Source organism: Acomys minous (assembly GCF_964271855.1).
Source record: "Acomys minous genome assembly, chromosome: 4".
In the NCBI taxonomy this organism is placed as follows: Eukaryota; Metazoa; Chordata; class Mammalia; order Rodentia; family Muridae; genus Acomys; species Acomys minous.
In genome coordinates this window covers 84672984-84692994 of record NC_140486.1, presented here as the reverse complement: position 1 = coordinate 84692994, position 20011 = coordinate 84672984, and the positions used below count along the sequence as shown (strand labels likewise).

The following is a 20011-nucleotide window of genomic DNA, read 5'->3' as shown; positions in this document are numbered from 1 at the left end:
CCCCATGAATCCAGTGTATAAAATTAAAAATAATAATAATAAATCAATCCCTGGATATCGATTCTGCACAAAAGTTCCCAGTGAGTTTATCAATTCAAGTCAAAGCCAGGGTAAAAATAAATCAGCGTATTTAATATAGCGTATTAAATTTCTGGAGCTCAGCGCAGCCCCCTTAACCTCTCAGGGCCATCAACTGCATGGCAGCTCTCGCTCACCGCAGTGAGGAAATAACAAAGCAAGTGCAAAATTGCCGCTGCTAAACGAAGCACATCGGCACATTTCCATCCACTGCATTATGCTTGCCGAGCCTCCCGGGAGCCAGGCGCACATGGGGAAGGCTTTCAAAGTGCATCCAGATGTCAGCGATCAATATTGCAGCGCTTTAATTATCAGCAAACAAAGGCAGAGCTCCTTAGGTGCACTCCAGGCAGGTGTTCCCTCCCAGAAAAGAGAGGCGCTGAGGAAGCAGCCATGGCGTTAGGTCTACTCCAAGTCTAAGTGAGAAAACAACAACCTGAATAAGTGACAGCCCAGAGGGCCCAGAATCCACAGCTATACAAGTTTGCACGCACTATTCTGTACTGCAGGGTGAGTGGTTAATATTAATTACTCCATTTTGCAGATGGGGAAACTGAGGGCCTATGTTGTCACAATTTCTAACCCAGTGTTGTCAGCAATGAATTTATTTTATAAGACCCTCTAAGCTGTATATAGAATAGGATATTTTGAGCAATCATACATCTTAATATAGTTTATTTTCATTGAGTGCATTAATAAGGAAAACTTTAGACTACATTTACCAAATCCTAATTGTATTTATTCTTATTTTATTCTTATTTTTATTTTTTATACTTTTTCAAGACAGGGTATTATGTGGCTATTCTGCAATTGACTCTGTAGACCAGTCTGGCCTTGAACTCACGGAGATCTGTCTGTCTCTGCCTCCTGAATGTTGGAATCAAAGGCATGTGCCACCACTGCCTGGGCCAAATCTTAATTTTTATATCAACAGATTTTTAAAACAGACCCATTGTTAGGCTTTTAGGATCTGTGAGGCTCAGACACTAAGCTAAAAAATGGCTGCAGTTTTCCAAACAAGAGTCTGCTGACTGGTCAGCCTATTCTCAGGGCTCTGCCATTAAACCTGTGAGTCGGTTGGACCTCACATCTGTGGCTGGAAGATTAGCATCTGTGATTGCATACATGTTACACCCTGGGAAGGCAGCCTCTGCCCAATGTGCTAAGTGGGCCCACCACAGTAATAATTTCCAGGATTTGTGTTGGCTTTTGCAGGGTCCTGCGGAATTATACAACGTTATAGAAAGTGACTTTCTTTTTCCTTCGTTTACTGTTTGTGTCTCTGTGACGAGTGGCAGGTGGGGGGGGGGTGAAGGAGATGGAGACGCTTGTGCATCTCATGTCAATGGAGATGTAGCAAACCCCATGAAGTACCCACGCCAGGCAGCAGAGTCAGGGCGGTGCTGACGAAAGATGACCCAGATTTACCTGACAGCAAAGGGGAAACAGAAAGGAGCTGTAGGAGGAAGGAGAGACCCGGAAGTAAGAACTTTGTGAGTCCCTGGGAGGGAATTAGGGGAGCCCTCCTTCTCAGAATAGAAGAAAGGAACTAGCCAGACAAGGAGAAAATGGGGAGACACCTTGGTGGTGAAAAATATATAGGTATATATTGTTTGATGGGTTATGCTGTTTACTCACAATTTTCCGACACAAAGCACTGTGGGCAGACAGATGTGTTCTGCATATGAACTTTCAGCCCAAAGTTGTCAGAGCGTAATCGAGGAGCTGCGCATATGAAGTTGCAGGGATGGGGATGGGGGATGGGAGGCCTCCAGGACCAATCTGGTGGAGGTGGCTAGCGAAGCAGTTCAGCGTGGTAGCCAAATGGGCTTCAGTGCCGAATCCGATTAGCTGTTACCCTGCAGACGAGAAAAGAAGGGGCGAAGCAGGAGAGGGGGGCAGACACAAGGCCCTGTGAGGCGGGGTGGCAAAGTGTGGCATGGGTGGGAAGAGCCAGGCAAACTGACATGCCGAGGAAATGTGGTTAGGTGAGCACACGCTCATGGCGACACTGGGTTCTGCAGCTCCAGCTGCGGGCGTGGAAAGAGGGAGGCGATTAACTAGAGAGATGGTTCAATATCGAAAGCCTCAAGACTCAACACCCTGGCTTCTCAGTGCTGGAGGCCGAGCTCGGCATCGAGCGTGTCGGGCAAATGCTTTAATACTGAAGGGCCCCCTTGGCCCCGAGACCCACATCTCTTGAAAACTGCCTGCCCCGATGCTGTGGTGTCCACAACCTGGCACTGACAGCTTCCACTTAGAACCAAGGCCACCCTTCTCAGGGAGACCAGAGCTACCATGCCTCCCAGTCCCTCTTGCCTGCCCACTTGATTCACACAAGCTTTCAGGAATGCAGATTCGCCTCTGGGACGCCATGTTGAGGAATCTGCTTCACCATCCTCCAGTGTCTTGGTCTTTTCAGGGTCTCTCTGATCAGCGCCCCGCATGCCTCACTCTGTGCCAGCACACAGCCCTGTGACTTTGTCTAAGTTCTGATATCCTCGCTGTATTAAGGCGGTTTCCTATGGACACCGCTGTTTTCTTTCTCACACCCAGAATACCTCAGGGCTTCGGGGGTCAGCTGTTGCTTTCAAATCATTTTGCACTCTTCTGTGGTCTTCAAAACTCATGTTCTTCCATTACTAATATTTAATGTCCTTCCTCCCTCCCAGACACTGAAGATTAGTTTTGAGTATTTTTTTTCTACTTTCTCCCCTTCCTCGTCCTTAGAATTCGATTCTCCACAGAGAATAACCCATTCTGCATCTGCCTTCGCATTCCTGGTTCTTTGTCCCACCATACCCCCTCCAGCATGGTCGATCCTATAGTCAGTTCTCAAATGACCAGGACCTGAAGTTGCATCACTTCTGAAAAATTGCCCTCCCTTCCCCTCCTTACTCTTCCTCCGTGTAACGTACCTGATCCGATCGGTCGGCACACTTCGATTTGGATGCTCTCAGGACCTTGACCTGACTCGAAATTAGTGTCAGTCTCTCCTTCTTCCTGCCACCGTCTTCGTTGGTTTAGATTGTGTGGTGAGAGTTGCAATGGCTCCTTTGACCGTGCAGAGCCTTGCTTCCGTGTGCATTCTGCGTGATGGGATCTCACTGGAAAGGTCTTAGAATAGTCTGGGCATGCTCAGCTCCACTCCTCCTTGTAAACTTGCTAACTTACAGAGAGCACACATTTGCTGGGGATCCCTCTAGTGGCCAGCTCTGTGCAGACCTGGGACTGGACTGTGAATGGGGGTGTGCTAGTTACTGCAGTGTCATTCACAGGAAAAGTGAATATGTTAATATACCAACTTGACAAAGATTGCAGTTTGGCTTCTTATTGCTTTGACTAATTTCTCAGTTCTGAAGTCTAGTAAATAAGGAAATAATTTGGTTTTCTTAAAGACCTCAAATTTATATATTTTTCTCACCTCTCTATGTACCATTAATAGAATTTTGTACGGCACTGAGTTTTTCTATACTTTCTTCTATTCATTCAGAAATTACTCTTAGTCTTTAGCATAAAAAAAGCTTATTTATTTTCATGGGAACGTGGTAATTCATTATATAATTATCTCCCAAAATGTATCTAGCCCGTTATTGCCAAGCATTATTGTTTTCTCTCATTTGATAACAGTACAGTTGTAATTATTACAAATAATAGCTGTGCCATCCTCTTTCCTTTTGGAACACTCCCCAAGTCTCTTCCTTAGCACCATGCTCTTTGGGCCCCTCGGTTTCTTCCTCAGTGCTAAGCTCCCTGGGTCCCCCAGCCATCTGACTAACCACGCCATGTTCCCTGGGTCCCCCAGCCACCTGACTAACCGTGCCATGCCTCCCTGGATCCCCCAGCCACCTGACTAACCGTGCCATGCCTCCCTGGGTCCCCCCAGCCACCTGACTAACAGTGCCATGCTCTCTGGGCCCCAGCCACCTGACTAACCACGCCATGTTCCCTGGGTCCCCCAGTCACCTGACTAACCGTGCCATGCCTCCCTGGGTCCCCCCAGCCACCTGACTAACCGTGCCATGCTCTCTGGGCCCCAGCCATCTGACTGGCCATTCTTACACGGCTCTGTTAGTTAGCCTTCTCTGCTCACCTTGAACACTGGATGTGGGTCACCTCCAGGCTCACTCACTCTTCCACACTTCCCCAGAGTAGCCGCAGGCATTGCCAGTGCTTTGATTCCTGCTTATGAGCTGGCAGCTCTCAAGTTTATGGGTTGAGCTGAGAATTTTACATATATATATATATATATATATATATATATATATATATATATATATATATATCATTGCTTAGAAGAATTGTATCATATAAGAACTTAATGCATTGCTGACTTGGAATCCTTTCACTAAAGCAGAAACATAACTTCACCTAATATATCCACCAAGGCACACCACTGACAATATGGCACTGTTTTGATTTGGGTTTGGGGGTTTTTCTGTTTGTTTTGTTTTGTTGTTGTTGAGATAGGGCCTCATGCAGCCCTGACTAGACTCAAAGCCCTAGTCCTCCTGCCTCTCTCAGTCAATATGTCAACATATCTTTGTTTACCCCCATCTTCCTCAACTACTCTACCATTTCCCCAAAGTCTGGCTCCTACATTGTTTGGAATTCATTACCTAAGTATTATATGACCTACAGGCTTGTCTGTCTTTCAGTATTTTTTCTCATTTCGATGCCAGCCATCATGGTCTTTAATTTTTCTTCAGTGCATCCCAACTCTTACAGTTCCAGGGATTTTTGTCTTTCTCTGCCTAATTCTCTCTTTCTTCTGCTCTTTCTTTAGCTAGGCCCTTACTGCTTTCAAGTCTTAAGTTGCGCCTTTCTAAAGAAGACTAACTCGACTTTCTCTATAAATGGTGAACGATGTATGCACCCTGAGGAGAGACTGGAGAGCCAGCGTTGGCTTTTCTTCTGTAGTTGGCTTCATCAAGTCCGTCTTATGGAGTTTAATGCAAATGTAAGTAAATATTGATCCAGAGCAAAGAAGAGGCACCATGTGCTAATGGGGAACATGGATGTGAGCCCAAGGAACTGGGGAAGCAGGTAACAGGAAATTGAGAATTTCTGTGAAGTCAGAAGCCAGGTCAGTGACTGAGCGTGAGAGTGGGGCTTCATCGTGATAGCAGTTGAGAAGTTTGTAGTGTTTGTGACGGTCTGCAGGGTAGAAGACTTTTCACCAGAGGCTGGTACCAAAACTACAAACTATTCCTTACGGCTGCCATTGAGAGCAATGGGAATCTTTGCCCATAGGGTCACATCTACAACCAATAACATATTGGCTTTTTAAAAGCCAGTTGAAATGCCGTTAAGATGTAGCTCTTCCTCACTCATGGATGAGATGCCCAAACCCCCTCCTGGAGCTGTGCAAAAGCCACTGTGTTGTGCATCCTCCCAAAGATGCCCGCATGCAAGCTCTCAGCTCCCATGCTTAGTGCTGGAATAGCCTTGCCAGTAACTGCTGGCTGCTTGAAGAGTGGAAACCTGTTGCTGGTTGACCGGCCTTGGCTTGCAGTTCTGTCTTCTGCACTCGCTCCGATATCTTACCACAACCTTGGTGCTGACATTCCGGGGCCTGGTAACCTCTGTACTTTCCCAGTTAGTGACACAGTACTCTAAGTATGAACTTGGGCCTGGAGAGGCCGCTTCTCCATTTGCATCATTGAAGATGGGGGCTTCAAGAGACGCTGGTGACAGAATGGTCACTAGACGGAAAAACTGCTCTTATCTCTACTGCTGATGACAGGCTGACTGTCTGCAATGATCAACAGTGATGCTGGAAAGTTGACTGTCCAGCTTTGAAGAGACTAGATGGACCAGACCATCGGATTTCCTGCTTCAAAAAGCAGTTCGTTGGATGTTTTGGGCCGATAAGGCTGAAGACTGATTGCCCCAATGAAGGAGAGAATTCAATGACTTTCCAGGCAGTCTGCTCTCTCTGTACTCTGCAACTTGGAAGTTGCCTGCCAGCACTTCCTTTATTAGATAGATTTTCCTTCTTGGGTCTCTGATGGGATTGAAGACTAGATAGCCACAGTGTTAATAGAAACTTTAGTCTAAGAATTAAAAACACATTTATAGATTAATAATTGCAATTTCTCATGAAAGAAAAGGACTCTCTTTGGTAGGATAGTGGAATACTTTCCCTTAGGTTAACAAGTATAAAAGGACTTTGTTATGTACTTGATACCTGATGAGTATGTATATATGTATATGTGTGTATATAGTTCTTAATTTTTTTAAAAGAGAAGGGGGATGGACATGTGACTGGGAAGGTGGAGAGGAGAGAACAACAAGTTGAGGCCAGGAGAGAGCGTGTGGAGAGCAACCGGGCCGGACCAGCACGCGGGACAGAGAGACACCTAAGGACCTGTCCCGTGGAACGGATACCGGAAGGTTCACTCTTTTGTCCCTTTAACCTTTTTTTCCTTCTTGTGTATGCTAGTTGGGTTGTATAATAAAGTTTAATTGTTAAAAAACAGAGCCAACAAATGTCTGATTTCAGCTTGAGCATGTCGCAAAGCAGAAGCCTACTGTGGTGAACAAAAGCCCGCCACCCGTCTCTTGAGACCCTCTCACTGAACAGTGGGTGAGGTCTATACCCTCAGTCCAAGAGTCTAAGCAGGACTTTACTTGTTTGTCCAGCAACATGGAGGCAAGAATGTTCTGGAATTTTGGAGAAATTTCTAGCCTTTGTTTGGTCTTTAAATTATCTCCCTTTTGGGATCCTAAGCAACAGTCACTTCAGTAGTTTGAGTGTCTTGCAGGAGAGAGCACACGAAAGAGTTCTCTCCAAACCCAGCCCTCTAAACTGACACGTGAAGGAAAAGGGCTCGCTGTTATATACCTAGCCCAGGCTAGGCCCAGACGCCTGCTGAATAATACACTGCCTTAGTTAAAGCCAGGGCGGGAGTAAGTTTTACCTGCTCAGTCTCTGCTTGTTACTCTGACTTGAAGATGAGTCATAGTGAAATAATTGTTTTAAGCTACTAAGTTTTGTGGAAACTTGTTATGCAGTATTAAATTTAAACAGTGCAGCTGGGCACTGGTGATGCACGCCTTTAATCTAGGATTCCGGAAGCAAAGGCAAGCAGATCTCTGAGTTCAAGGTCAGTCTGGTCTACAGAATGAGTTCCAGGACAGCCAAGGCTACACAGAGAAACCCTGTCCTGAAAACCGACCAACCAAGCAACCAACCAACCAACCAAGCAAAACAAAATCACAGAAATGTTCAGGTCGTGATTTGATGCACTTTTTAACTCAGCAATTGAAATACTAATACTTCCTATTAGCTTTATAAATTAATTTAAAGCACCACACACTATTTTGTTAGCATTAGTAGCCAGGAGATCGCCTCTCACATATGTTTGTTTAAAGTTTATGCATGGGCTATTGCTGAGTCAGTCTTTCATCCTGGCTTCTAGTGAATGAGTAGCCCTGAGTTATCCCAGTGCCTCTGTAATTGAATTTCGTCTAACTAAATCCTCGTGTAGGCATTTGCTGCCTTAAAAGAAACATCTCCAACTACAAATTGCCCTTTAGGTCCTGGGTTCTGTGCCCTTCCCTTCAGGAATTCTGCTTTGCTCTTGCCCTTCAGCAGATTTTTTCCCCCACATGGATTCTAAGGAAATAATTAAGCAAGATACAAATTCCAGAACTCCTCTTAATTTCCTCTCCAGTATTTGACATTTAGTTCTCACATTCTGTCTCACTGTTCTCTGTGTAACCTTTGCTACTTTGCCTTCTAGCTCTTTCCCTGGCTTGCCTAGCAACTGGCTTGCCTAGCAAGCACACCTGGCTTGTTTAGAATGCCTGGCTTGTCTAGCACACCTGGCTTGTCTAGCACACCTGGCTTGTCTAGCACACCTGGCATGGCTAGCACACATGGCTTGTCTAGCACACATGACTTGTCTAGCACACCTGGCATGTCTAGCACACCTGGCTTGTCTAGCACACCTGACATGTCTAGCACACATGGCTTATTTAGAATGCCTGGCTTGTCTAGCACACCTGGCTTGTCTAGCACACCTGGCATGTCTAGCACACCTGGCTTGTCTAGCACACCTGGCTTGTCTAGCACACCTGGCTTGTCTAGCACACATGGCTTGTCTAGCACACCCGGCTTGTCTAGCACACCCGGCTTGTCTAGCACACCTGGCATGTCTAGCACACCTGGCTTGTCTAGCACACCTGGCTTGTCTAGCACACATGGCTTGTCTAGCACACCTGGCTTGTCTAGCACACCTGGCTTATTTTATCCTGTTTTATTGGCTCTGTGTTTTTTTAAAACAATTAGACTTGATTATACAACTCAGCTATCCTATACAGGAAGGAAAAAAAGTTAAAGAGAAACAAGAATAAACTTTCTGGGCATCAGTTCTATGGCATGGATCCCTAGGTGTCTCCGGGCCTGCACCCTGATCCTCTCTCAATACAAGCAATCCACGCCCTTATCCTGCAGCCTTCTCCTCTCTGCCTGCATCTCTCTCTGTTAGAAAATCCCTTTATCATTAAATGCCATATTCTGTGGATCTCTGAAGAGTTTGAAGACTACCTCTCTATTTATTCTTACAGTTATCAATCTATTCCTTTGAAGATATATAGAAGAAACTAAATAAGCCTGCTCTATTATCAAGTAAATTAGTATCTAGTAAGAGTTATAGGTAACTAAATGTCATCTTTTATCTCCTATCTTCCTGAACAGGTTATTAGTAGTTAGTTTTCATAAGACATTACCTTTTTGGATGAATTTCACATGAATAATACATTAACATTGAACAAAATGATCTTAAGTTTCTACTAATATACAATATATAATAAATTTTTATCAACATATTACATAAAATACATAAGGCAAAAGTTGAATAACAATATACAATTTAAGTTTTTATCAATATGAAGCAAAAGTTGAATAAAATAGTCTTAAATTTCCATCAATCAAGATAGTCTTAAATTTTCATCAACCCACAATACCAATGTAAGATATTTGAGGCTAGTAGATTCAATAATTACCTTTTGTTCTATAAATCTATGTCCTCCCCTCCTTCCCCCTTTTTGTTCTATAAATCAATATCCTCCCTTCCTTCCCCCTGTTTTCATAAATTTCTATTTTAAATCATAAAGTATTCAAAATCAAGTGGTAAATGCTGTGTTCTGAATATGCCTTGAAAGTGAGAAAGGAAAATTTTTATTTAGGTATTTTGACTGTAAATATATGTTTAGAACGATAAAAACATGAGTATTACAGAAAAAAATGTATGTCAGTGAAAAACCTTTCGCATTGTCTCTAGTGAACCCTCCAGTGTTATTATCAGGGTTTAACCCCGTTTGTTATCTTTGAGATGTTTTAGAGGTATTTATCAAATGTTGATGATTGCTAAGGTTATACATCTGTAAAGGTGACTTTTTCTCCATTGCCCACCACAGTCCTCAATTTTGTATTTATTTTTAATTTATTTCACTATTCCTTAAACCATATGAATATGTACTTGACTCTAAAAATAATTATAATACCTACCAATTTACACGTATGATTTTATTTGATATGGTTTCATTTTGTTTCTGACAAAAAACTTTATTATTATTATTACAGCAATAATTTTTATATTTTGCTGATAACAATCCTTTACAGCTTTGGAAATACAGTCAGGAGATATGATGGTTTTCTCACCCACTGGAGCCAGATAAGCATGATTGCCAAGGAAATGCACAGCAGGGCTGGTTACAGCCAAGGAAGTGCACAGCAGAGCTGGTTATAGCCACGGCACATCTTTTCTTGGTCATAAAGGCTAAGTCCAAATTGATGAGCGAACTCTGTTATTGTCATTTGTATTTTGCTCTAGGCTGACTTTAGTTTTGGTTTCTGTGCAGCCAATTTAGTTATTCCCCAGAGGGGACCTGGGTTTTATAGTCAGAGTGAGTGATCTCTGTATATGTTTGTTTAGGGACAGATGGTAAAATATCTGCTCATTCATCTTTGTTATTTGTCTATTTAAGTTCAAACTGATCCTTGCACTCACGAAGAAGAGACTAGTACTTTGTATAGACTGGTGAGTGACTTTACTTTGTTATACATACCATAGGTACAATTTTAAAACTGAAGCCATAAATTATATTTGTGTCTATATATCTGTTTCCAAGGTTGGAAAGACCTGTGACCTTTTGTGTGAAGTTGTAATCTTTTCTACCTCTGAATTATATGAATTAAAACTAACTATAGTATCTCTGTAAGAAGCCTTATTCTGCTGCACCTATCAGTACATTTTTATCTTGATTGAATATTCCTAAAATTCCAGAAAACAATGAAGTTGCACTAATATTTCAATATGCTAGATTTCCTTTGGATAAACACATGAGGTATTGTTGTTTCTGATGTATTCTTTTAAGCATGAGAACATTAACACTATTAAAATGTGTTGACAGAACAAAGCATACTGGGGGAACATCTATCACTGGACTTGGACTCAGGAAGTGACAAAGGAGCATCATGAGTTCAGATGTAGCCCTGACTAGTGACTGACATCTAAGACAGACTGGAATACAAACAACATCTCAAGGGTGTTTGTGAGGATCGGAAAACCAAAACCAGTAACTACCCTGCTGCTGCCTTCTCACATTCACCCTTGCCAGAAAGTCACACGACGTGCAGTAGGACTGAGATGAGTTAAACACTGCCTTCAGTCTCCTTCTCCGTAGGGCCCAGGGAACACTGTAGGAGACAGGGTGGAAAGATTACAAGGACCAGAGTTAGAAATGCTACACAACGGTGTCTGTAGTGGAAGTTTTGGTTCTTTAGAAAGTCAGTTATGTAAAAATGGTTTTGTTTTAATCCCAAGTGTGGGATATGGGGCTGCCTTAGTTTATCCACAGTTGTTAACTGTAATCGCTTCGTGCTGGAGGTGTGGTCTTTGCCAGCTGATAACAGCCTCATGTGGCTCAGAGAGGGGCATGGTCTTTGGCAGCTGAGCTAGTTGAACTTGTAGGACTCAGAGAGGGTATAAATAGCAGAGCCCAGGGAGAGAGAAAAGGGATTCTTTGAAAAAGAGAGAGGAACATTTTGAGAGACAGTTGGAAGAGAAAGAAGGTTGCTGGTTTCCTGGACTGCTGGATATCCTAATGACCGAGGTTAGTATTTTCCCAAAGGACCTGAGGGCCCTAACAAGCCAGAAATAGTAAAGAAACCGACATTCCCTGTCCCTTCAAACCTTCTTTTTTTCTTACCCACTGTTGGGGGGTTGAAAAGGAGGTAGACACCTAAGAAACCCAAGTGAAATAGAGTTTTAAAAAAAGGAGCACCAAGAGGTGTCTGATGGACACATCAGGGATGTTGCACATGAATTCACAGTTGCTGTGGTTACCTGCACAAGACATACACAAAATCCCAGTAGGAGGGATCAAGTGCGGAGGAGGAGAGAGAGAGTGTGGAGAGAGAGAACTGGAGTTGGTGGTGATGGTGGGGGCATCTCTGAGATGAGCTGAAAACCTAGGACAATGGAAACTCCCAGGAGTCTATGAGGGTGACCTAGCAATGTGGAATTAGGATCCTGAGCAGGCCATCTCCTGTAACCAGGCAATGGAGGGGCTAAAACACCAGCCCAGGCATAAAACCTTAGACCCGCAATTTGTCCCGCCAACAAGATGTGCAGGGGTAAAGATGGAGCAGAAATTGAGGGAATGACCAACCAATGACTGGCCCAGCTTGAGACCCATGCTGAGAGGGGGGAGGAGAGAGAGAGAGAGAGAGAGAGAGAGAGAGAGAGGGAGGGAGGGAGGGAGGGAGAGAGGGAGAGAGAGAGGGAGGGAGGGAGGGAGGGAGGGAGGGAGAGACTACCACTGACACTACTAATGATATTCTGCTATATACTTCCCAGAGAGGCACATATCATAACTGTCATCTGAGAGATTTCACCCAGCAACCGATGGAAACTGATGCAGAGACCCACAGTCAAACATTAGGTGAGGCTTGAGGCATTCCATGGGAGAGGAGGATGAAGGAGCCAGAGAGGTCAAAGGACAGGCTTGCAAACTTAGTCCTAGCAGAGGAGCCCTGCAGTTGATGGCTGCTAGAGTGCACAAATTTGGCTTCTCTTAGAGAAGTGGTTTCTGTTAAGACTTGAGGCTCCCTTGGGTGGCCCCATACCTGTGCACATAAGGACTGCATTGATTGGGCTCAATGAACTGTGAAGGGAGGATGTAAATGTGGGGGTGTGGTGGGGCTGGGGGCGGGAGGAGTTGCCGGGGAAATCTGAGACTGATATGATTTTAAAAACATTAATACGTTGTATTTTTCTATGAAATGACCAAAGAAGAAATAAAAATAAGTACAACAAAAACATTCTGCTCTTTCTACTAGTTTTTTATATGTTATATAGAGACAATAAATTGTAGCTGGGTACACGTGTAATTCAGCGCCTCCAAGGTAGAGGCAGATGACTCAGGAATTTATGGTTATCCTCAGCTGCATAGTGGGTTTGAAGTGGGGAGAGGAAAAAGGACAGGAGACAAAGGGGCGTCGGGAACACAGCTGTACAGCCTTGCCTTGCCTATGCTGGAAAACTTGAGAAACGTCAAGTGCTGATGCCCCTTCTCTGCGACAGAAAAGTGACCGGCTGAAAATTAAAACTGCCATATGTAAATGAGACTCTAAAAGCAGTAGTTTTAGAGAGCTGTGGCTCTGGTTCCCTGTCTGTCAAGGAAAGGACCGTTTGGTCTTCTCGGTTCGTTGCAAGCTTAGCCATGCTGCTGATGCTCTGGTGTTTTCAGAGACCAAGGTTCTTTCTGGAACCAGAATTCAGATTCCTGCCTGTCCCCCTGTTAAATGTCTCAGTGTCACTTTGAAAATGAGTAGACAAGCATTCTCCATAGGCACTGACGACTGGGCTTCTATCTTAAACGGTAAAAGCTTCTGATTATTAAGTTTTCCATCCTCACAATGGAATTCAAAATGTAAAGGCATCTAAAATACAATTTGGTATATATTTTCTTTTGCACCTGGAACTGCCTCTAAGATACTCTCAACGGTTCCTAGAAAGATCAGCTTTGTCCTTTCACCTTGTAAGGGAGGTACTAGAAATAGCTTGGCTTTTTGGCATGTGTCTGTCAGTAATCTGCATGTGAACACTTGTCAAAACAGAAGAGATGGTCAGTGTCCACAATTAATATAAACTTCATAAGTTCCTTTATGAGAAGTTCCTAGAGTCCATGTCATGTTGCTGTCAACTAGAATCTTGCTACTACTTTGCTGGGAATTATATAACTTGGGTTGTCATCAGTCACAGGATAGGCTGTCAGTCATAGTATATGCTGTCAGTCAGTCAGTCATAGTATAGGCTGTCAGTCAGTCATAGTGTAGACTGTAGGTCATAGTATAGGCTGTCAGTCAGTTAGTCATAGTATAGGCTGTCAGTCAGTCAGTCATAGCATAGGTTGTCAGTCAGTCAGTCAGTCAGTCAGTCATAGTATAGACTGTCAGTCATAGTATAGGCTGTCAGTCATAGCATAGGCTGTCAGTCAGTTAGTCATAGTATAGGCTGTCAGTCATAGTATAGGCTGTCAGTCATAGCATAGGCTGTCAGTCAGTCATAGTATAGATTGTCAGTCATTGCATAGGCTGTCAGTCAGTCAGTCATAGTATATGCTGTCAGTCAGTTATAGTATAGGCTATATCAGTCAGTTAGTCATAGTATCGGCTGTCAGTCATTGCATAGATGGTCAGTCATAGTTTCAGTTATTTTAAAACTTCTAACTCAGTTCCATCTCTCTCCCTCTCTGTCTCTCTCTGTCTCTGTCTCTCTCTGTCTCTGTCTCTCCCCTCCTCTCTCCCCGCACCTCCCCACACTAACATGCAAAAAGGCCCATGTATGAACCAAGCAACCTCACTACACCTGTGTACACCACCACCCAGATATAATGAGACCAATCTAATCTAGTTTTGTAATCAAGGAAAATGTTTCTTGAGATTACTTTTGCCACAAGGGTGAAGAGTGTAGAGAAAATCGGCCTCAGTGACAAACTGCCTCCTGCACTGTGCCCCCTTCTGAGGTTCGGATTCTAGGTCTCTCCATAGACTTTGAGATACTTTACAATTCCATTAACTGTTGGTAACTGCTAGATATGTAAATTTTACCTTGCCGTGCATTAATTTTCTCTTCCTCTCCCAATAAAGCTATTTTGTTTTATCTGTAATTCATCTCAACATTTTTCTACTCTCAAAGTTCTGCTGTTTGGCTTCTTCTTGGAACGAGTAAAAACATCTGCCTGAGTCCTTTATATGATAAGTAAAATCAAATCTTTTAACACGTGTTTCTTTTTTATAGCGCCACGGAAGTTACAACTTTATCTTTTCCCAAAATTATCATTTTGTAGTAGGAAGTGTAAAATCAAGAACAATGACAAAAGAATTAAAAATTATGAACGTGCTAACTGTGTTACAGAACCGTGGTCACATCCTGGTCATAAACCCTGTAGTGCAGAGTTCGAGATGAGCTCTGTCCCGTCCCCTCCTTTACCTGACTCTGAATACAAAGTGGTACCTAACTCAATTCATGGGTTGGAAGAAAGACACGGAGTGTGGTAGAAATGAGCCTCAGTATAAACTGGTACTACCGGCGCTGAACCACTTTCTGAGCTTGCTTTGTTTCTGAGATGTGGTCTGGCCATGCAGGCCATCTGTGGCCTGAACTTGCCCTCCTCCAGCTGCCATTGCCTCAGTGCTGGCATCGCAGGCTTGTGGCATCGCAGGCTTGTGGCATCATGCCCAGCTAGCTGCTACTCTGTGTATTGCATAAGACAAAAAACATTCTTAGCCTACAAACGCGCTGTAATTTGAGGTTTAATATCTCTCACTATTAAAACTAATCCCAGGGAGCAATTTTTTTTTTTACTAAAAATGAGGTTAGTATTTAATTTTAATGATTTGTGTGAGTTCATAAAGTGGTATGTGACATCATTCTAAAGCGTACGTCAATCAGCAAATATTTTAATGGCAACTAGTGGGTGTGTCGCCACGAGGTTCTCAAGTCTGTTTTGTGAATAGCAGTGTAGTGTAAGAATTGCTCAAAGATGGGGATGGAAAGATGGCTCAGTGGTTAAGAGCACTGGCTACTCTTCCAGAGGACCTGGGTGCAATTCCCAGCACGCACATGGCAGCTCACAACTGTCTGTAACTACAGTACCAGAGGATTTGGCACCCTCACCAAAAACAAAACAAAACAGCAACAAAAAGACAATGCACATAAATACAAACAAACAAATGGTTTAAATAAAAAAGAATTGTTTAAGTTAAGGACTATAACAGCGGCCCATTGCTAAAATAACTGCTTCTGGCTTCATGGCAAGCTTCGATACGTCAAAATTAGAACGCACATCTTGATGATGAGTCGTGCGCGGAGGAAACAGGAGGATAATATTCCTGTCAGCTTTGTGACTCTCTTGTCCTGAGCCACATGGCCCTATCCACAGTTCTCTAGAAGATCTAGGACTGGGGTCTCAAAACCCACTGCAGTGCTGGCTGCCACCAGGGGAATGACAGGAAGCAGGAACTCACCCACAGGTCAAGTGTCAGCTGACCTAGGCTTGGGGTGTGGCTTACTATTGGAGTAGGAGTGTGGAGGAAACGAATCAGTGGGAACTCCGCCCCCGTTCTAAAATATGACTCATCCTATTTATTCTCAGGTCTTAAATGATTTCCTGTGCTCTCTTCTGCTATGCGTGGTTTTGTTTGTATTTTCAGGGGGTGAGGAAGGGAAGACATGCAGAGCCAAATAGGGGGATTCTGTGACTCAGTAACTTTACGAAAACAAGGTCCAAGGAAAAGTTCTCTTTCTGGTCAATGGCTTTGAGTGAACTGGTCCTAGGCAGGGAATTTAGAAGTGATTTTCAGTGAGCTACATGCAAGAGGAAATCTCTGCATTTAGAATACATACTTAGGTTTACCCTAATGCTCAGAGTTTTAAACAAAATAAATCTATCTTCAAGTTTTAAAATTTTATTGCATCACATCTTAACTCTTCTGAGAATACACAGGCCCTGAAATCACCACTCAGGTTTCCAGTTACCACCGCCCAGTACCACCTCCCACACAGGGCAAGTTCGTGAAAGCTCCAGTTTCTAATTTTCCTCCTACACAAAGCCAGAAACCAAAGTGACCCTGCTGGGATTTGATCCTTTAACTCTGTGGTTTCCCACCTGAGATCTAGACCATTTAAATTGCTCTAAAGATGTTTCAGCAAGGCATCCTGGGCTGCATTTCCAATCAGAAAACCCAAGACAGAAGCTGCCCTTAAAGTGTTTGACTTCACCTCCGTGGTCTCTGTTTCCTTTTATGGAGCATGATCTTGATAAATTGGTGATTTTGGAGGAGACATTTTTACTGCAAAATGTGCAATCGAGTAGGTTCTGAAGGTTCTTGGTCCGGTTGAACATGGACCATGTCTGGATAGCCTCGTTGCGTACTGTAGCAATTTCCCACCCTACTCCTGATTTTGCTCTTTGTTTCTAATTTGTATTCTCCATTTCAACAATACAGCACACTGGGCTGAACTAGGACCAAAATCCAAACAATAATAGTACCACACTCAAGAACTCAGAGGAAGGAAAGGACAGGAAGGGAGAAAGAAGTGGGGAGCCTGTTTCTCAAATTCAAATGGTAACAATGTCCAGTGAGGAATCCTGTGGCAACTGATTGAAAGAAGTGGGTTAGAGTTTGAATTGCTTTCTACCCGGATCCCCAGAGATGCTGAAAGCATAGGTAGTCATTTGACTACACTTGGAGGGACACCTAAGGGTTACAGCACCTAAGCAAAGTGCAAAGCGGGCACTTGGCGGTGGAGTACAAGTTTCCACAGCGTGACAACAACAGTCAGGGTAGAGGGAGCAGCTGGCTGCTATGGGGGCTCTTTTCTCAGAAGGAGAAATTCTGATGGCAGCTATTGAAAGAAGTCACTAGACCCACCAGCTGACTGTTAATCCTGGGACTCAGCCGCGCGAGCTGGCCAGGGGTTAGCAGCCCTGCTACCTAAAGGCAGATGCTTACAAAACCACACTGGCTTTATTTTGGTCTTCTGTCAGGGACCGTATTGTTTCAGTCTCTAAGAACTTGGGAACTCACCTGTCCCTCCTTTTCTATTTTTTCTTTTCTTTTCAGGTTGATGGTCATGTTAGAGGATTTTAGAACGGCTTTATAATTATCGAGAACAGACCTCAGATTCTTATTTAAAAATAAAGTTAATGGCATGCTTAAAGTCACGGAGAAATTTGAAAGTGGTGTTTAAAATAGAAATGGGGACTAGACTACCGACTTGAAATCGCATGCCCTGACCACTAGACCGCATGCCCGCCCAAGGGTCCTGACAATTGCAGCTGGCTTCTTCTTTGTAATTAGACAGTGATTAGACTCCTTTTTGCATTACTCTGCATTTTTCTTTTAAGTTAGGGTTGTGTAAGCCACACAGGGCACCGTCCCTTACAAAACTAAACAAGAGATTTTCAGTTGTGCAATACAATCTCTTGATATTTGTTTATAGGTTTCACACATCAAAAAAACAATGAAATCTGTAATTTTTCAAATTACAATCTTCTCGTCCTCTGAGTTATGCGCCTATGAGAATTTGCGAGTCTTTTGAAGAGAATGTAATATTTATACTTACAAAATGTAGGCTTTCATATTTGGGTACAATTACAAATCAAGGCCTTTCCCCCATAATAATCAGTTTCTCGGGCTTGTGGGTTTTTCTCATTTGAAAATAAGTTAATGGGAATTTTAAAGCATAATTCATCTAGCTATTAAATCTTTGAATCTTTAAAATTAGAAACCACTTATATTCTCCACTGCCAACAAAGCAATGACAGAAAATATATTATAGGACATTGTAATTTAAGTTTTTGATTGGGGAAATAAACAGCTAAAACAGTTTAAAGTAAAAAAAAAACATTTCACACTTCTTAAAAGCAACATATTGTTTTATATTTTTCCCATTAATGGTGTATAGTGTATGACTTAAAATATTGAGTTTATTTCAACCAACTATCAAGAAGAGTCAGTTTTGAATCCATCTAAAACTTGGATTGCTACAGATGGCTTTCAAAAGAATTTGAATTAGTACTCCGTGCTGCAAAAACGACGATTATCTTTTTAGCGTTCCAAACATCAGCCTTTAAATTGGAGACTGATTTAGAAGGAAGCTAATCTCATATGATCATTTATTTTAAGATAACATGTAAAAATATAGTATGTGATAGTTACTCAACATATACAGTAGTTTTGCACAGAGATGTGGATGCCACTAGTGCTATCTAACTTAGAGACCATGCCCTCCGTGCTGAGTTTGGATGGCTGGTTGTCTGTTTTTGCTAATCCTTCCCTTAGGGATAAAACTGTGGTGCTTTGCATTTTCTCAGACCCACCAGGAGTCGTCTGTACCACGGAGAGTTTGCTTTGGGGGGAATGAGGCGGCGTGGGAGACGCATGAAACTTGTTAGCTACCATGAGCACGTGGACTTGAAAGCGTTTACTATTGTTTTATGTACTTTTGATTCAGTGCTATATACTTTTGGTTTTCTAGAGAGGGGGCTGGTGGGGAAAGGGCGAATCCAGAACAAAATCGCCATACGAAGAGGTAATGAGAAGGTACTTTTGCATGTAATAAAGGACTCTTGATCTCAACCTTAGTCAGCAAGCTTTGGGGGTTGGGGGGGGAGGTGGGTTGGGCGGGGAGTGGCAGGCTTCTCGTTTAACTTACTCAACAGTAGACTGCCATTTCTAGAATGTTAAAGAGTGAACGTATGACTATTGGTCCCATGAAAGCTTGTAAACCAAGTCCTCAAATTAGTATCACCCACGAGCGAACTGTAGGCAGCATCATGCACACCCGTGAACTAGGATCAGGGGTTTACGTGTAAAATGGAGCCAGGGCTGTGGGCAGAGGTTCTGCAGCATAAATGGCTGTTTGAGAGAGACTGTTTGGGTAACCTAAACTCTTCCAAAACAGACATAAGTCATGTGAAGATCAGAGATGTTTATTTTACAAATGACCCCTGAAATTTTTGGGTGGAATATGGCAGCTAGCCTTGCTTTGAAGGGCAGAGTGAATGGGACGGGCCAAGCTTACACCTGTCCAAATGAAATAAAATTGGCCACCCGCATTAGTAATTTTTGAGGATAGGCACCCAGGGATTATTATGCAACTGTTTCTGCTTTAACACTGGAAATTTCCATAATAAAAAGTCAATAAATACTGCGACAGGTAGGAGGCCAGTACATTGAACATTTGTACCTGCCTAATGTATATAAACTGGCTAGAAACCCCTTCTTATAAGTGGTATGTGATTTTTTTTCTTTACGAGAACTTTGCTCATTGCTCATTAGACAAACTATTACTTTTTACACTTTGCAGTGATTTATGATGGAACTTGACACAGTATCACTGATACCAGGATTTTTTTGTTTTTTGTTTTGTTTTCTTTTTGTTTTTTTGTTTTTGTTTTTTTGATGATCTTGGGGTAAAGCCAAAGATCTTTGAACATTCCTTGTAAACATAAACAACTTTCCCCTCAGACAAGGCTCAAACAAAACAACAGGGAAAGTGACCAGATACTGAGGTACACATCAACAACACATCTGCTGCCACCCACCTGCTGAAAGTAGTTCTGTGTGGCCCCGTCACCGCATAGCGGAACTGCCAGTCTCTAACGTCTGTGGGACACTGGTTGGTTGATCACGGCACGTTGATCTTGGATTCTGGCTGAGCACCTCTTTCAGGATCTTCTATTTCTCCAGACAGCTACTTCCTTACTTGGGGACACATCACTGTCTTAGCTTTTCAGAGGGAATTTTTTTTTCAGATCTTCTTCAGCTCAGTGATCTGTGACTTCATCCATAAACATTAGCCTAACATATTAAGTAACTAATGTGAAATGAGTTGGAATTCTCAGTCGA

General features: G+C 43.0%; 1 long non-coding RNA gene across 2 annotated transcripts; it reads right to left on the bottom strand.

Annotated features, from left to right (window-relative positions):
* Nucleotides 1–111: 111 nt before the first annotated feature.
* LOC311595978 lies at nucleotides 112–19879 on the bottom strand. Of its 2 annotated transcripts, none has more exons than XR_014778638.1 (3): nucleotides 19708–19879; nucleotides 1717–1937; nucleotides 112–494 (listed from the first exon to the last, which is right to left on the bottom strand). It is a non-coding gene; the product is annotated as an uncharacterized lncRNA (long non-coding RNA). The 2 variants fall into 2 exon arrangements; XR_014778639.1 differs by lacking the exon at nucleotides 19708–19879 and adding an exon at nucleotides 2997–3309.
* Between the last annotated feature and the right edge of the window lie 132 nt (nucleotides 19880–20011).